The sequence below is a fragment of the Nicotiana tabacum genome, chromosome 6 (assembly GCF_000715075.1).
Source record: "Nicotiana tabacum cultivar K326 chromosome 6, ASM71507v2, whole genome shotgun sequence".
Lineage (NCBI taxonomy): Eukaryota > Viridiplantae > Streptophyta > Magnoliopsida > Solanales > Solanaceae > Nicotiana > Nicotiana tabacum.
In genome coordinates this window covers 37005845-37014056 of record NC_134085.1, presented here as the reverse complement: position 1 = coordinate 37014056, position 8212 = coordinate 37005845, and positions in this window count along the sequence as shown.

Here is an 8212-nt window from a genome sequence, read left to right as displayed (position 1 = left end):
AAAAGGATTAACCTTAAGGGTCAAAAAGTCAAAATGAGTACTACGAGAGGTTACCTACTCCATCAAATAGCTCTCGTAATTCGAGCTCTGGTACGCCTCATATCGCCAGTGCATCAACTCAACCTCCTTGTCCTCGCTGAGGAGCTTAAGGGACTAACCCTCATCCAGAGCTTTCCGAAGCCTAGCCCCATGATGGAGCAGCTCAGACCTAAGCCTATCAAAGGCCTGCAGAAGAAAAACTTGAGAAGAAAAGGAAGACATGAAATGCAGAAAGACTATGCCGAAACTCACCGCGAAGTGAAGTCGGCAAACTTCCTCAATGTCCGAGCACACTCTTATTGGTCCAGCCCCTCCGGTCCTAGAAGAACCAACCTCGGTTGAGGCATAATCACTTAGAGGAACCACCGCTCCAGAACCAAAGACTTCGGGAATAGCAGGCTCGGGCGATGCTCTCTCCTCGAAGACACAAGCCCATTTAGCCCCGCTAAAAGCTCCATCGTACTGCGAGTGCAAATCCAGTTTATTGCCATCGTCCCTTAGCTCAGAGGCAGACGACTCCTCCCCCTTTTCGGAGGGATACAACCTCTCCCCAATGAACTGCCCGATACCTGCAACGGCAAAGCCAGTACAGAAGAAAGAGAAAGATGTCATCTCAAACATACGAAGACCAAGGTAAAAGCAGAATACGCGCATACATTGTTGTTTCGCTTCCCATCTGCCCCAGGATCGCCAACTACGCTCGTCGCAAGTCGAATGGATCGCCAACCTACGAATCCAGCTGGGCATATCGGGAACTTCGCGTCCATGAAGTTGCTACAGAAAAGGAGGAAACACAATTACTCAACTGGTTTTCACTATAAGCAGGTCTAAGAAGGCACGAGATACTCCACGCACGCGCATAATTCCATCCTTCGGGAAATGGCATGAGCCCTACGGGGATAATGTGAGTTGTTCGAAGCCGGACGAATTGACTGACCCACTCTTGATCCTTATCTTCCTCATCATCAACAACAAAGGGCGTGGGCAAACGGCACTGCAGGGTCAACAGGCCTTGATGGTGGAAGGGCCGGTACAGCCTGACGAGGTGACTAAGCGTGAATTTAAGCCCGGCCTTCTCCGAAAAGAATTGCATCATTAGCACCACTCGCCAAAACGATGGATGTATCTGAGCCAAAGTAACCCGATAATTCAGGCAGAAATCAAGCACGACCCTATCAAGGGGGCTTAGTGCGAAAAAGGTATAAGTATACGTTCAGGAATCCATTAGCGGAGTTCGTAATTCTCTCATCTGGGGAAAGAGCCTTCAACGCTATCCCCTCGCCCCATTCGTAGTGTCTCCTCACCATCTCCAGATGTTCCTTTCCTATCTAAGACATAGTCTTCAGGATAAGATCTCGCAGATCCTGAGCATTGGGAGTGGAACTCTCCCCTCCCTGCCGGGCCGGTCCTGAAATAGCTTCCATAGCTATGGTAGAATTGGCAGACTGAAGCAGGGGCCTACAACACCTCAAAAGGTTATCTATGCCAAGCTCAAAGTAAAAGCTCCGAGCACCCAAAGTTGACTTTCGCTTCAATGTTCTATCTCTATGAGGCTCAAGGGCCCCGATGATCCAGGTTTATCGGATAACTTCGGGCTTGATTTTGGGAATAACGATGAGCTCAAAAAGGAGCCATTCCTATCGACCAAGGGCCAGAAAAATATCAGCAATCTTCAATAGAGGCATACATTCAAAATCTCCGTGAATGCACATGAGTATACGATAACACGACAAAAATCAAAGACAGAAGCAAAAGAAAACATTCAAAAGCCTCGGAGCGCAGAAGAACATACAATAATAGGGCAAGTATCAAAAACATGAATCAATAAAATATCTCTATATTCATGAATATTTATGTACAATGGCCCTCGAATGGCCCTCTCATATGATTACAAAAGCCTATAGAGGATCTCTACACAAAAACAAAAAAGCAAAAGGATGTACATGTGATGAAAACCTAAGAACACGGTCCATTCTCGAGGGTCCATCTCATACAAAAAGATCCTCCGGGCACGCATCCTTAGAAGCCTCATCCCGGCCTTCCACACTGATATCCCCAAAGGATACGGTGAGAAGTAGGGAGGGATGAAAAAATGCCATAGCTCGCGAAGGTCGAGGACTCTCGCTGGACAAACCTTGGAGAGATAGTGGACCGGGTGAGCCTCGGCCTCGCTTGCACGACTACTTAGAATCCATTTCTTGGAACACTTAGCTGTGCAAGCTACCAGCTCGGGGCAGAGTGCCACATCGAGCTGGGGTATGAAGGTGAGCAGCAGTGTATAATCTGAGCCCCCTTTTCAGCAACAGTATATAATCCGAAGAGCTTTTCACGAGTTAGGAAAGTTGAACCCCGTATGTAATCATCTCGAGCAAACAAGGGCAGCAACAACAGACGTAACATCAACCACAGCAGAGATAGGACGTCATATTCGTGTTAGACAAAAGGAAGCTCCGGCAAGAGGTTGCAACACAACATACGGGAGCTCTTCCAAACGACCTTGAGGCCACAAACCCCAAACATGATATACAATGGTTGAGGGAGATGATAAGGAGAAATGGGCGAATGAGCAGATGAAGGTACTTGGATAGAAAAACAATGCCAGAGCACCCCTATTTATAAGGGGTAACAATATGGTCATCGAGGCTTTGGAAGACTAACTGGCAGATGCAATTACTACTTTCTTGAAGAGACAAATCGACAACAGTACTTTCACCTTGGAGAACGGGAATCGACAGTGTATTGAATGATGTCGAAAACACAAGTCCATGGGACATACCAGTTGTTGCAAAAACTAGTGCCACAGGTCGCATCATCAGTATGATGTCACCGCGAGAAGCTCGTGGAGTCAGGTGTCAGAATTATTTCTCATCGCTATGTTCTGGGAAACACGGAGACTATCTGTATGCGGCGAAATCAGAGGCTTAATTTATTGCTACCGAGCCACTTCTGGAGAACACCTCGAGGCCCCGAGGACATGGAAATACGACCGAGTCCCCTCCCTCGGGGCTCGTCGAGGCCCGGCTCAAAGAAGACGAAGATCGAAGCTAGAGCAAAAGGGGTAATTCCCAAGACATACGACTACGTCTGACAGAGCCGGCCTACTCAAAGCCTATATCGAGGCATCACCTCTAACCTTCCCATCTCCATGCTTTTATAATTAATGTATGTTGTACCATAACCGGGTTTCCCTCCTATATAAAGGGAACCCTCACCACCTTGTAAGGGGCGGCTATTGCTCCAACTATTCTACAAAAGATCAATAATATATCTCTCTCTTTTTTCTCTCTAACTTATTTGCCTGAGGCCACTTTTAGCATTTATTGCTTTCATACTTGTTCTTCATTTATTGCTTGGTTTCCTCCATAAAGAGCCTTCTTTAATTATATTCTTACTATTATCCCTCTCTCGGTTGCCCCCGATAGCTCGAGCTCGAGCCGGATATCGACCCCGAGACCCTTCATCGATCAGTCCGGAACCCGGGCAACAAGCCCCTCAATTTGATTACTGCCCCATTTTAGCTTGTATCTCATCATTAAACTTCACATTCTTAGCATCAACTACTCTAACAACTAGCATAAAAATAGATCACGTATTTTTAGAATTCCACTTACAAATTCAATTGTTGTTACCATTTTCACAGTAAACACTTCACTAATTGGGACGTCGTATCCTTCTTCATCTTGCTTCTTTTACTTGTTGAAACTCGTATCTACCATCTGATTCTCTTATTGCTTTTTACCATATTGATGGATAAATATTCATTCCTTAAGGTTCCTTATCAAGAAGCTTACACATCTTAGTAAACACATGATCTACTGAAGATCTCACATTTACTCATTATAAGCATGATGCAAAATCGAGTTCCTCTGATCAACTCTTCCACAACCACATTCGATCTCTTACCAACTGTCTTTTTGGATGTAGGTATCATTGTATTACGAAAAAAATTGAATTTAGGAGTTTAAATTCTTAAAATTGACCTATACCACACGATCTAGAGTAAGAAGAAAGGGTGACATACCTAAATGCCCTGTAGCCTCCTGCTTATAAATGTGGTGCAGAACACACCCATAAACAAAACTCTACTAGACATGGCTTGTAGACTCCCTAGGACAGAACTACTCTGATACTACTTTTGTTAGGACCCAAATCGGAGGGCCGCGACAGGCACCCGGTACTTTACTCAACCGAGTACCAACGTAACGTATCTTTCTTATCATACCATCATGGGTAAATTGGCCGGAAGGGCCTTCATGATATAACCAGAATAAAACATAAGGGAATGCTTGACATAAGACGACCCAATAGGTAATACAAACTTATACATGTGACATACGGTCCTATAAGACCAAAAGAACACACGTACACTAAATATAGGTCGACAAGGCTATACAATCTTTCATATACATGACATCTGTCTACAAGCCTCTATGAGTACATACACATCATAAAGGTCCGTACAGGGCCCCGCCATACCAATCAATACATATCCAAAGCATACTGACCAAATAGGCAACTCCGGAGCAAGTGGAGTGCACCAACACCTTCCGCTAATATGATAGCCTACTAGGAAGACTGTCAACCTATCAATCGGGACTTACGAGCATGAAACACAGCATCCCCAGGCAAAAGGAATGTCAGTACGAATAATGTACCGAGTATGTAAGGCAGGAAAGCATAAACAAGAACAATAATGTAAAGAGAGATAAAGGAGATACAACATGTAACATCTGAGTGCCTCTGGGGGCTACTGATATGAAATGCATAATACATATCTATACATAAACTTTTAAAAACATTCACCTCTATGGGCATCATCATCATCATATCGTACTCGGCCTTAAAGAGGACTCGGTAAAAACGTACCCGGCCATTATAAGGCTCTATAGAATCGTACCCGGCACGTGGAGCTTGGTAACCCCAACTGATTAGTGGTTGCACAATAGTTGCCTCACCCGACCGACTATAGCACGACTCGGTAGAGTAAAATTGATACCATATATAATGCATGCTAGACTCATAGAATTACGTTCTAAACCTTTCGAGCGACTTAAGGTCATTGCATATTTGATTAACATTATGGACATCCATACCCTCAATATGAACCTCAGTAGAATTCAAGTATCATACATACTTGATAAGAATAACTTTATAAGGAATGAACAACATGGACAACCTTAGTTTCTAGGAGTAGATCCGTTATGAAATAGCGTATTCACTTCACTTTAGATCATGCGAAAAGAAAGAAGGAAGTGTCTTAACATACCTTATCACAATCTTTCCAATCACCAAGTTGAACTTGCCTCTTCACACCTTAATCTACAACAATTAAAATAATGCTATCATCAAGTGATGAACGGTACAACTATCGGACAACGAACGATAAGCTTATTTTGTATAAAAACGGGCATCATCTCCCCTATAATCTTTACTTCCTCCAAATTCAAGATAAATCCAACAACACAATAACACAACAATAACAACATATATACATTATTTTCAAGCCTTATATTACACCATCAAATACTATAAAATAGCCCAACACACTCCAATCTTTTCATACACAAAACGACCACCGTACTAGTGTCAAACGACCCGGAAATGTTACGACGAGCGACCATCCTACCACCCTAAATCTATATGGTGTTTCTCCACACCCTTACTCCTCCAAAACACCACAAAATAGTAGTAAAACATGCAACCCAACAACAACAAAAATAGTCCATAAAACAGTCCGCTACAAGTGAATAACTCGAACTCATGGCTTCCAATCACCGTCCCGTAAGTTCTTACAAGTATAGAACCATTTACCATGAAATTATAGCAAGAAAAGATGTATGAAATAGAGAATTAAACTTATCTTTTTTGTTGGAGAACTCAGCCCTTATGTTCTTCAAACTCTAGGTTTTACTCCCAATTAGAACTTGAAAGGCAGAGAAAATCAATTAGGGTTTGTGGGTAATTTTTAGGAGGAAGTTTGCAGGGGTTTAGCTCTGGTTATTTGTGATATATAATGTGGTTTATATTTCAGGAGATAAGCCCTTAAATGGGATCTTTGGCTGATCCGAAATTACCTCTTTTTGGGCTCTCATTTAACCAAGTAGGTGACACTTACTTGTCTCCTAGTAGCCCGCGTAGTCACGCAAAACTGCATATATCTTTCTATTCTAATGTTGTATTGATATATAGTTTAATGCATTACAAAATAGAGCCCGTTTGGATGGGCTTGTTGTAAGTGACTTTTAAGCCAAAAGCCATAAGTTAGAAATTCAAGCTTTTGGCTTATTTTTGTCATTTTAGCTTAAAAACAAGTACTTAAAAGCACTTTTTTACTTTATACAAATACTATAAATGGCTTAAAATCTATTTTGGCTTAAAAGAACTTATAATAAGCCAATCCAAATGGGCTCTAAGTATATTGGGAGAAAATCGTGGTTATATTTGACCTAAGTTTCAACACATTTATGAATGTAACTTGTGATGATTTTTTCCAGCTTTTGTTTCACAACTCGCTTGACTTCAAATCATAACACACGTTTATCATACGACTAAAATAACTCATAACCTAATCTCCTTAGAATTTTAAACACCCTATTATCGCCCCAAAAGTACATGTTACAACATTCCCAACTTGTCGACTTTCGACGAAACTTATTTTTTTCAGTTTATTTAACTTCTATGCCTTTAAACCCTCTTGGTACTTGGTATTCATGATGTTAAATATTTGTAACCTCCATTGTAATATTATTAACTTGCTTTATGTACTTTCAAAGTTGATCTCATTTCTAAGCTTACATCAATTGCCTTACGAATACTCTCATGTACGAAGACATGGGGTGTAACATCGGCATAACTCATGCGTGATGTCACTAGGAGTCGAATTGTACTTGATATTTCCTTCATGACTTGAGAATTAATAAATACTTGATGATGTATATTTGTTGAAATTGGCATGTGATATTTTGGGTTTTAAATTGAATTTTATTTAGGAATCATTTATTTAATGCTTTTTATTCTATTATTACTGTTGTATCTACTGCCTATTTATAAATCTTGCACTTTATTTATTAACCTCTAGCAAGTGTCGAAGTATACCCCTCATCACTACTTCTTCAAGGTTAGACTAGAAACTTATTGGGGTACGTGCTGTTTTATGTACTCACATTAAACTTCTGCACAAATTATGCAAGTTCTAAGGTGAGTACATCTGGTGTCTATCCAGGCGCGCATATTCATTACCCGAAGACTTAGTGGTGAGTTGCTCACCGATGCTCTGATTCACAGCACCCGGAGTCCCCTCGCTGTTGTACTCTCCTTTATATTTTTGTATATTTTATTTCGGACAGTAGTTGTTGTGGTCTGTATATTCTACTAGATTGTCCGTGCACTTGTAACGCTGGATTTTGGGAATTGGTAGTAGATATTTATGGTTTTTGTCTATTAATATCACTATTTCTCTCTTATGTTTTATTTTATGCTTTACATCACAATGCCTACTTATTTTTGATTTCTTTATTAAATAAAATTCATGAATTAAAAATAATAAAATGAATAATTAAATGGACAGTTCATCGTTGGCTTGCCTAACATCGATGTTGGGCGCCATCACGGCCTATAATGGAATGGGGTCGTGACAACTCTATTCACAACAGGATGATCAACTAAATGTAGCATGTAAAGTGAACTTATCTCCCTGTTGATCATCTGGTCTGATGCAAATTCATAATCACTTAGAATATTCATGCTCAAACTCGATGATCTGGAGCCAGAGGGAGAGAAAATGATGGTATAATATGAATATGCTAGGTGATTAATCCTTGGGGTCCATTTTAGTGTTTGAAATCCAAAAAACCTCGCATCAACGTTCAAAGCATTCAAGGCCGTCGATATCGCCTCAACCCTCAGTAACTAATATGAATAAGGTAGGACTCAAATCATCTCCTTTCTTTACAATCTAGATGATTGGAAGAATCTACAATGCTGGCCTTTTGGTAATACTATGAACCAATTATTGGATATAACGCAAAAAAATAGGCTGATGTATCTCTCGTGAAAGCCATTTTTCTTTAAGATATTAGTTAACAATAACCATTATAATCTACCATAGGCTTTTGTCGTATTCAAATTTTATCACCACATTAGGTCACATTAAGTCCTTCCTTAGTCACTAACC